At 44.6% G+C, this 11,436-nt stretch overlaps 1 protein-coding gene across 2 annotated transcripts in view; it reads right to left on the minus strand.

Moving 5' to 3' along the window:
* The window catches only part of LOC140725406 (HEPACAM family member 2-like), a 39,054-nt gene extending 35,413 nt beyond the window's left edge, over positions 1–3,641 (minus strand). For both annotated transcript variants that reach the window (XM_073040834.1, XM_073040833.1), the window contains exon 1: positions 3,465–3,641. The gene's annotated coding sequence lies outside the window, so the exon portion shown is untranslated. The remainder of the gene's footprint in view (positions 1–3,464) is intronic.
* Positions 3,642–11,436: the final 7,795 nt, after the last annotated feature.

Here is an 11,436-nt window from a genome sequence, read left to right on the forward strand (position 1 = left end):
CCTGTCTGCCAACCAATTCTCTATCCACATCAATACCATACCCCCAATACCGTGTGCTTTAAGTTTGCACACTAATCTCCTGTGTGGGACCTTGTCAAAAACCTTTTGAAAATCTAAATATACCACATCCACTGGCTCTCCCCTATCCACTCTACTAGTTACATCTTCAAAAACTTCTATAAGATTCGTCAGACATGATTTTCCTTTCACAAATCCATGCTGACTTTGTCCGATGATTTCACTGCTTTCCAAATGTGCTGTTATCACATCTTTGATGACCGACTCTAGCATTTTCCCCACCACCGATGTCAGACTAACTGGTCTATAATTCCCCGGTTTCTCTCTCCTTTTTTTAAAAAGTGGGGTTACATTAGCCACCCTCCAATCCTCAGGAACTAATCTAGAATCTAAGGAGTTTTGAAAAATTATCACTAATGCATCCACTATTTCTTGGGCTACTTCCTTAAGCACTCTAAGATGCAGACCATCTGGCCCTGGGGATTTATCTGCCTTTGATCACTTCAATTTACCTAACACCACTTCCCTACTAACATGTATTTCCCTCAGTTCCTCCATCTCACTAGACCCTCGGTCCCTTACTATTTCCGGAAGATTATTTATGTCCTCCTTAGTGAAGACAGAACCAAAGTAGTTATTCAATTGGTCTGCCATGTCTTTGTTCCCTATGATCAATTCACCTGTTTCTGACTGTAAAGGACCTACATTTGTCTTGACCAGTCTTTTTCTTTTCAAGTATCTATAAAAGCTTTTACAGTCAGTTTTTATGTTCCCTGCCAGCTTTCTCTCATAATCTTTTTTCCCTTTCTTAATTAAGCCCTTTGTCCTCCTCTGCTGGTCTCTGAATTTCTCCCAGTCCTCAGGTGTGCCGGTTTTTTTTTGCTAATTTATATGTTTCTTCTTTGGACTTGATACTATCCCTAATTTCCCTTGTCAGCCACGGGTGCACTACCTTCCCTGGTTTATTCTTTTGCCAAACTGGGATGAACAATTGTTGTAGTTCATCCATGCGATCTTTAAATGCTTGCTATTGCATATCCACTGTCAACCCTTTAAGTATCATTTGCCAGTCTATCTTAGCTAATTCACGTCTCATACCTTCAAAGTTACCCTTCTTTAAGTTCAGAACCTTTGTTTCTGAATTAACTATGTCACTCTCTATCTTAATGAAGAATTTCACCGTATTATGGTCACTCTTACCCAAGGGGCCTCGCACAACAAGATTGCTAACTAACCCTTCCTCATTGCTCAATACCCAATCTAGAATGGCCTGCTCTCTAGTTGGTTCCTCGACATGTTGGTTCAGAAAACCATCCCGCATATATTCCAAGAAATCCTCTTCCTCAGCACCCTTACCAATTTGGTTCACCCAATCTATATGTAGATTGAAGTCACCCATTATAACTACTGTTCCTTTATTGCACACATTTCTAATTTCCTGTTTAATGCCATCCCCAAACTCACTGCTACTGTTAACTCAATCGTTAGAATATTTGGAAACCAGAAGCCTTCTGGTGGCCGACTGTGGATGGAGCCCAAAGTCCTGACAACGTGGTGAGTCCACTCCCTCTACATCCCTCATCCTGCTTCTGATAAACAGTTGTTCACTGTGAAGAAGTGTTGAGGTCATTCTAGCGGAAGGTCCAATTTACTACCTGAAACTCTTCAAATCTTATTTCATATTCAAAGTATTAGGTTACAGGTCTACTTCTTATGGGTTCCCACAGTTAGTGGTCTTGAGGGGAACGAGTGTGTTTATTGTTTGGCTAAAAAAGAAGCTGTTAGAAGTTCAATTGTGGATATTGTCCTTCCAGCTACCAAATCAGAAGCTAAGAGTTTGGTGGGGTTAAGAATTAGGGGATTATAGTAAAACTTGTGGGATAATGGACATAAGGGGAGACACCTTTACAAAATCCATAAAATTGTTGGATAGATGGGAGAAGGAGGTAGAATAAGAAGGGAAGGAATTATATTGACTCGACTTTGAATTGGGTGTTCTATGCTTTATTATTCCTGTCAGGAGACTGCTTGGAAACTGGAGTCAATCAAGACTCCCGGCACCCCCCCCCCCCCCCGTTTAAGCCTGAGTCGCTCTAAATCGAAGGTATTTGTTGGTACCACCAGGCAGTAGATGCTCACGAATTGTGATGGAAGAGGCTCCGAGTGACTGCTGTGTACAAGGTAGATTAGACTATTCACGCTGGTTGTGATATCACTAATTGACCATGCACATTTTGTCACTAATTTTAAATCCTACTTCAAGATTGTTGACCGAATTTAAATGTTCCCGCCGCCTTTGTGCGATTTGAGATCTGAGCTCCGCGTCGGCACACGTTTCCATTTCCCGCTAAACTGCTTGGAGTGGAGAAGTCAGTAGATACTCTGCCATTCTCCACTGAAGCGTGGGGAACATTCTTTCCTACACAAGCTGCCTGACCTGCTGAGTCTTACCATTTGCTTGTAATATGCTTTAAATGTCGATTTTCTATGTTTTATTGTGGATTGAAGGTTTCTGCACAGCGTGTCCGCCGCTGCTTCCCTGCGCTTGTCGGTCTGGGTGGAGGAAACTGTCTAAGCGTCTGGACTGCAGATCAGTTCAGTAAATATCTCCTTGATGTTGCTCTCAAAATGGATATTTTTCCCGGTCCCTCCCTCCTCTCCATTCAATAACATATTAACATTTTTTCTGTGCTTCACTCTCTCTTCATTCTGCACATAGGTAGATTTTGACAAAACAACAGTGTCGTGAATCCCCTCTCGGCCCCACCCACCGAGTAATGAACATTCTGCACTGAAACTTTCCTTCTACAAAACCCTGTCAGCGGGAGATGGAACAACGACCCAGTGACGGTCAGTCTGAATCCAGCCCGATCACCGACTCTGTTCCAGTCCAGGCTGGGTTCGAGGGGTCTGGAGCTCCCACTTCTACAGGAATCAGAGACATTCTCTTCGCATTCACCCAACTCCCAGTGTGTTTCCGAATGAGCACTGTTTCCAACAGCCCTTTAAATCCCTGTCCGCCCAGGAAGTAGTTTAAAAAGACCGCAAAAAGTTCCTATTTCTACCACAACCCGCCAACGTATCCCTGGAACATAAAATCAATTTTATAATAAGCAAATTGTATACTGAAACTGATCTTAATCATTTGTTTACTTTAGTGGGTGATCGTTGTTGCATACCTCAAAAATATGTTCGCTACTGCGCAGGGGTCATGCAGGTCTCTCATTTTGATGCCCCTCCGTGTGTTAATATCTGTTTGATTTTCCTCTCAAAATGGATATTTTTCTATTACCCCGGTCACCGTCGCCTCACAATTCATTAACATTCTAATATTTTCTATGTCACTCTCACCTCATTCTGCTCCTAGGTAAATTTGACGAAACAACAATGCTGTGAATCCCCACCGCAACCCCGACAAAGGCCGACAGTGCGGGACTGAAACTCACCTTTGGGAAGTCCTGTCAGCGGGAGATGGTCAGGAACGGCCAGTCTGAATCCCTCAGGATCACTGACTCTGTTCCCGTCCAGGCTGAGATGGAGAAACTGCCTCCCTCGTCTGCAGGAATGAGAGAAACTCTCTTCGGTTCATGCAGTTCCCAGCGTGTCCGCCAGTCGAGTGCCGCTTCCGATGGCCGCTGCAATCCAGGAAATCGTTTCAAAAAGGCGCGAAAACTGTTCCACAGCCCGTGGAATATAAAATCCATTTATATTAAATAAATTGTACACTGAAATTAATCTTATAATTATTTAATCACATTAGTGGCTATTCTTCGCTGCATACATTGCAGTTTTTATTCCACAAATTCGTTCATTTATCAAGTTATTAATCATCGATATAGTTCATTTCCCAATAGTTATTTATGCATCAATGCTGCCAAAGTCTTCGTGTCACTGGAGTAAAACCCTACTGTGAATATTTACTCCTCAAAGAGACACGGGGCAGGTTATAGACCGCTGCTGGGTCTGGCTTTCACCTGGCGGGCTGAACAACAAATAATTGTAATCAGTCTGTGTACACATGTTCACTTCAAACACTCACTGCTGTTCCAGGGAAATCCCCTCACGACATTTAACTCTTTATGGTTTACTTCAAGTTTTTTACTCTTAAAACAGTCCTGTTTCTAAACAGCCGGCACACCATCACTAAATTCGCAAGTTAGCTGGCTGGTACAACATTCCACTGGAGATCTTTCTGCCCCAAAATTATTCCCTGATGTCTGGGGCAGTACTTTCGACAAATAATCAAAAACAACCTGCTGGAGTGACTCAGCAGGTCAAACAGCACCTATTCTCGCCAATCATAGATTCTATGCCAAACTTCGTTCTGACATGAGCGAGAGCGGGTCATTCCTGCTGAATTTAATTGAATTGACTTTATTACTCACATCCTTCATATACCTGAGGAGTAAAAATCTTTACGCTACGTCTCCGTCTAAATATTCAATTTATAATAAATAGTATGTACAACAGGACAGTCAATATAACATATAAATACAGTTGTGTCAGTGTGAATTAATCAGTCTGATGGCCTGGTGGAAGAAGCTGTCCAGAAGCCTGTTGGTTCTGGCTTTTATGCTGCGGTACCACTTCCCGGATGGTAGCAGCTGGAACAGTTTGTGGCTGGGGTGACTCAGGTCCCCAGTGATCCTTTGGGCGCTTTTTATACACCTGTCTTTGTAAATGTCCTGAATAGTGGGAAGTTCACATCGATAGATACGCTTGGCTGTCCACACCACTCTCTGTAGAGTCCTGCAATTGAGGGAAGTACAGTTCCCATACCAGACAGTGTTGCAGCCAATCAGGATACTCTCAATTGTTTTCCTGTAGAAAGTTCTTAGGATTTGGGGGCCCATACCAATCTTCTTCAACCGTCAGGGGTGAAAGAGGCGCTGTTCTGCCCTTTTCACCACACAGCCTTTAAGTACAGATCACGTGAGATCCTCGCTGATGTGTATGGTGAGGAACTTAAAGCTGTTCACCCTCTTAAACCCTAAATCCATTGATATCAATAGGGGCTATAGCCAGTCTCCATTCCAATAGCTAAAGCTCTACACACCCCGTCCTTACTCACCTGGAGAGGAGGGGAGCTTATGTGAGAATGCTGTTCTTGGACGATAGTTCAGCATTCAACACCAGAATTCCCTCCACGCTCAACAAGAAGCTCAGAGATCTTGGCCTTCACCCTGCCTTGTGTGGCTGGATCCATATTATTATTTGAGATTAGGCCAATCAGTGTGGTGTCGTCAGCAAATTTAATTAGCAGATTGGAGCTGTGTGTGACGACACAGTCATGGGTATACAGAGAGTAAGGGGAGGGTTCAGCCCTGAGGGGCACCTGTGTTGGGGGTCAGACGAGCAGAGGTGAGGTAGCTTTTTTTTTTCACAGCCCGCCAAGGTACTGAAATTGGTCTTATAATTATTTAATTAATTAGTGGCTGATCTTCGCTGCATACATTGCAGTTTTTATTCCACAAATTTGTCCATTTATCAATAGTTATTAATAATCGATCTATGCATCAGTGCTGAGTCACTGGACTAAAACCCTACTGTGAATATTTACTCCTCAAAGAGACACGGGACAGGTAACTGAACAGTCTGTGTACACATGTTCATTTCAAACACTCACTGCTGTTCCGCGGAAATACCCTCGTGACATTTACATCTTTATGGTTTACTTCAATGTTTTTTCCTTAAATCTGTCCTGTTTCTAAACAGCCGGCAGACCATCACTGAATTCAGCTAGCTACCTGAGACCACATTCCCCTGAGATCTGTCTGCACTTTCTGCCCCAAAGTTATTCCCTGACGTCTGGGGCTGCGCTTTCGACAAATAATCAAAATAAAAAAACTGCCGGAGTGACTCAGCAGGTCAAACAGCACCTATTGTCGCCAATCATAGATTCTATGCCAAAATTTCTCTGACATGAGCAAGAGCGGGTCATTCCAGCTGGGGTGACTTGGGTCCCCAATGATCATTCGGGCCCTTTTTATACACCTGTCCTTGTAAATCTCCTGAATAGTGTGAAGTTCACATCTATAGATGCGCTTGGCTGTCCGCATCACTCTGCAGAGTCCTGCGATTGAGGGAAGTACAGTTCCCATACCAGACAGTGATACAGCCAGTCAGGATACTCTCAATTGTGCCCCTGTAGAAAGTTCATAGGATTTGGGGGCCCATACCAAACTTCTTCAACCAGCTGAGGTGAAAGAGACGCTGTTCTGCCCTTCTCACCACACAGCCGGTAAATACAGACCGTGTGAGATTGTCGGTGATGTGTATGGCGAGGAACTTAAAGCTGTTCACCCTCTCAGCCCTAAATCCATTGATGTTAATAGGGGCTATAGCCTGTCTCCATTCCTCCTGTAGTCCACGGATGACGCAATAGCTACAGCTCTACACACCCCGTCCTTACTCACCTGGAGAGGAGGGATACTTTTGTGAGAATGCTGTTCTTGGACTACAGTTCAGCATTCAACACCATAATTCCCTCCAGGCTCGACAAGAAGCTCAGAGATCTCAGCCTTCACCCTGCCTTCTGTACCTGGATCCATATTATTATTTGAGATTAGGCCAATCAGTGTAGTGTTGTCAGCAAATTTAATTAGCAGATTAGAGTTGTGTGTGATGACACAGTCATGGGTATACAGAGGGTAAGGGGAGGGTTCAGCCCTGAGGGGCACCTGTGTTGGGGGTCAGATGATCAGAGGTGAGGGAGCTCTCTCTTACCATCTGCCGGCATTCTGACAGGAAGTCCTCAATGTGATGGCAGACCAACAAGTTTCGGTAGACCTGAGACTGTCTTTCACTGAGCCAGTCATCTTCCAGCAGCACTTTATGTCCATCACTGGGAACACCCACAGATCAGAGAGTCCTCTGTCATGTAGCCTCTCAGGATGAACTGTGACACAGACCCTTGCTTTCTCCACATCCTCTTCACAAAGCCACAGACCACAAAGAAGTGAGCAACTGTCTCAAAGTTCAAAGTAAATTTATTATCAAAGAACATACATGTCACCATAAACACCCTGATGTCATACTCTTGTAGCATACTCAATAAACCCAATAACCATAATAGAATCAGTGAAAGACCACCCCAATGAGTGGACAGACAGTATGGAAAAGACAACTGTGTAAAGACAAAAAAATTTTTTTAATCAACATGCTACAAATATTGAGAACATGAGATGAAGAGTTCTTGAAAGTGAGTCCATAGGTTGTGAGCGCAGTTCAGTGATGGCGCAAGTGAAGTTATCTCCTTTGCTTCAAGAGTCTGATGGCTGAAGGGTAGTAGCTGTCCCTGAACCTGGTGGTGTGAGTCCTGAGGCTCCTGTACCTGCTTCCTGATAGCGAGTAGAGAGCATGACCTGGGTTGTGGGGTTCCTAAAGATTCATGCTGCTTTCTTGCAACAACGTTCTGTGTAGATGTGATCAATGCAGGGAGGGCTTTACCCAAGATGGACTGGGTTGCATCTACTACTTTTTGTAGGATTTACCATTCAAAGGTATAAGCACATATTTCCATACTGGGCTGGAATGCAGCCAGTCAATATACTCTCCTCACTCCCACCTTGTCCCCACCATAGTAATCTTGGGGCAGGGCACGGTGAGAGTGAGGTTCCAGGCATGCAGGAAAGAAATGACTGGGAGGGCCCCTCTCCCCATCAGCCAGGCAGGGTCTTGGTGCCTGTGGCTGAGGTTTGGTGATGAGGCAATGGTATATGTGTATAACGTGCCAGTATCAGATCTACTTTGCCCTGGATACATTGAGCTTGCTCCAAGTTGCAGTATACTGTACATATCACACCAGTGCAGAGTGTTCTTCACATTCCTGACTTTTATTTTACAGATGGTCAAAGTGTTTTGGAAAGTTGGGAGGTGAGTCACTCAACACAGGATATCCAGATATGAACCTGCTGAGTAGATGCAGTAATTATGCTTCTGGTTCAATTAAAATTCTGCCAAATGTAGATTCTAAAATGTGCATGAGGGAATTTTCATGACAGGCCGATAGTTACTTTGTGTTATTGTCTGACTGTCAGGGTCCGGTCTGGTCCTGAATCCGCGTTCCGGGTCTCGATCCGGTCCGAGTGCTCCGGACTCCGGGTCTTGCAGCTGTCCCTCCCGGCCCCTTTGAGCCTGTTAAGTTCATCCTGGATCAAGGAGGCACACCTGTGGCCAATTCGGCTGCAGGTGTTTATATGGGGCCGTGGGACAGAGACCGGGTGGGTGGTCATTTTGTTCTGCATCCTGTTAGCTCCAAAGCTGGTTTAGCCAGCTCTATACTTGGTTCGTCTACTCCTTGTCTGCTCTGAAGTCGGTTTAACCTACTCTACACCTGGTTTGTTTGCTCCGAATCCTGCCTTTTGCCTGTTCTGCAACCGGCTCTCTATTCCGCTTTGCAACCCACTCTGTACCTGTTTTAACTGGTTCGTCATGCTTTTCCTGCTCCTCTCGGGTGCACTGGCCCCGCCGTCCCATCTAATTTGTCTTGCCCGCGCTTTCAGTTGCCTTTACCAATGTACCCGGTGGATCACTGTAGTTCTGCTGCTCACCCTGGACCCAGCTTCCTACTCGTTGCCTCCATCGGGCGGGTCCAGCCGGACTGCCGCTGCCTGGTGGAGGTTCTGCCCCTTCCTACCCGTTGCCTCTGTCGGGCGGATCCGGCCGGACTGCCGCTGCCCAGCGGGGGTTCTGCCCCTTCCACCTATTGCTCCCTAAGGGTTGTGCCCCGCACCTGCCCAGGTGTCCGTGACTGGCCTAGGCCTCTGTGTTTTCCGCCTGGGAGGTGGCCCTGCCCAGGATCCATGCGGCCCGCCCTAGGGACTCCTACCCTTTCCTCCCCTCGTTTCCCATGGGTTGTGCCCCGCACCTGCCCAGGTGTCCGCGACTGGCCCAGGCCTCTGTGTTCCCGCTTGGGAGGCGGCCCTGCCCGGGATCCCTGCGGCCCGCCACGTGGGATCTGCCTGCCTGCCTGCCTGCCCCGTCTGAACTCTTGGATCCAGCCCTGCTTGCATTAACCCTTAAATGCCATGGCATCCCCATCCTGTCCTCCCCCTAGTACTTCAGTGTCTGCGTCCTGCATTTGGCTCCATCCGGCCCCCATTCCTGACACTGACATTTGTGTGTCTTGAATTTTACACGTCTAGCCAAGTTTGAATATTGTTCAGGTCCTGTAACACATGGACAATATCTGTAAGAGGAAATGTAAAGTGTGTTACCATCAGCAAACATGAACATTTTTGACACACTGAGCAAAGCTCTGAGCTGTCTTGATTCTGACTGTGGTGACAATTTGGTGTGATTTAGTCTGAATTTCCCACTTCCCAGTAGCCACCACGATACTCACTGTTCTCACTGTAAAATTCCCCTTTGCTTTTGTGACCCGGCCTCACCGTTAATCATTACACTCAGCAATTCATGAAAAGCAATAAGACATTGAGCAAGGCTGAACTTAATTGTAAATTGTTGTAAAATTGTAATGGTTAAATGTCCACTTTATTGAAGTTCCTTTTCTTTGCTGTTCTCATTAGTGACATCAGTTTTATTTTGTTATGTTGATAGATTACAATGGTACCTGGATATGTAGAGGATGCTTGACCCAAAAGAAAAGTAACAGAAATGATTCGGCAGTGAACAATAACTTTAATAAATGATCGCAATATATCCAGCATGGGGGTGGGGCGGGGTTGTGTGAGAAGTAAAGTCTGATTAGGGATAGTTAGCATGCCTTGTGACGGAGCAAGTTTTACCTCATAAGCCTGACTGAATGCTTTGAGGATGTGACAAAACAAATTAATGAAGTTAGCGCAGTGGATGTGGTGTATATGGATTTTAGTAAGGTATTTGACAAGTTTCCCCATTTGTCCTGGTGGTATTGTGTCAGCAGGGGTATGGTAACAGAATTCTCCAAATCTTGGTGGGCTGGTTTAAGCTATTTCTACCGAAATACATTATCCACGATAGATGCCTTTTCTCCCTGTTCCAAAACCCAGAACTGGCCATGGTAAGACCATAAGACCAAAAGATTTGGAGCAGAATTAGGCCATATGGCCCATTGAGTCTGCTCCGCCAGTTCATCCTGGCTGATCCAATTTTGCTCTCAGCCCTAATCTCTTGCCTTCTCCAGGTATTCCTTCATGCCATGACCAATCAGGATTTTATCTTCATTGAATCGGCCATAAATGTACATAAAGACTTGGCCTCCACAGCTGCCTGTGGCAAAGAATTCCACAGATTCACCAGTCTCTGGCTAAAGAAATTCCTCCTCAACTCCATTCAAAATGGACACCCCTCTATTCTGAGGCTGTGTTCTCTGGTCTTAGACTCTCTCACCCTAAGAAACATCCTCTCCACATCCACTCTATCAAAGCCTTCACCATTCAATATGAGCTGAATAAGAGCTCATTCTTTTCAACCTCACATTAACTAGTTCTTCCCAGATTATCAATCTGCTTCGAAGAGCTGAATAAAACTTCACTTATTGTGGTGAATCCAGTTAGTATGTACTCTGCAGTTTCAATGGTGGACTAGACCACACCTGTTACTTTGATTAAGTAGGTGAAATGTCAAGGTAATTATACTGTTAATATAATTAACACCAATATTTTATATTTTACATTTTCAAAACTATAATTTTTAAAATTTAAAAAATCACACCAATATTTTATAACGAAAATTGCTTTTCTCTGTTAGTAGTGCATCATAACTAATGTCTTTCCATCAATTACAAATTCCTTATTTAATTTTGAAAATTAATCATGTTTTAGGTTTGATAACCAGCTATTCTTTTCCATCCCTAAGGCAGTAATGAAGGTGTCAGACAGTTATCAAATTATTGCCTCGTTAGCTCTGCATAGCTTTTAACCAAATCTGGAACCACTATTCAGATTTAGACAGTTTTCCCACCAATCTGTTCACATCCTTGGCGACTGGGTGAGGCTTTTGAGATGCTGGTGCACTAACAACATTTTATTCCTTGCACTTTATCTTTTTATGTTGTAAATTAATTCATGGAGCTTGCAATCAAGCAAAAAAAAAATCAATGTTGTCTGTTTTTTATTGTTACGTGTAACTATAGAAATCCAAAGTTTTGGTTTTATTATCCAGAATTACCTTTGTCCATACAAAATACTGCAAGAGCTTTTGTGCCGATATCAGTTCACTGCTCAAACTGCACCCCTCACAGAAGTCAGAGTATTTCTTCTGTTTGTGCTGCTCTCTACCTTCTGTGGGATGCTGGTCAACATGCCGTGATTGTGCTGGGCAGGTCTGGTTGTGCACACGTGGACTGTGCTTACACATGAGCGGACCATATTCCAGCCTGGAGCTCCCACCTCACAATGAGCTGGGGCGAAACCAACCATTACGGGCGTTATGGCCTTGCACTGACAGTTAAACTGCTCATGCAATTAGAAAGCA

Source organism: Hemitrygon akajei, chromosome 3 (assembly GCF_048418815.1).
Source record: "Hemitrygon akajei chromosome 3, sHemAka1.3, whole genome shotgun sequence".
NCBI classification, from domain to species: Eukaryota; Metazoa; Chordata; class Chondrichthyes; order Myliobatiformes; family Dasyatidae; genus Hemitrygon; species Hemitrygon akajei.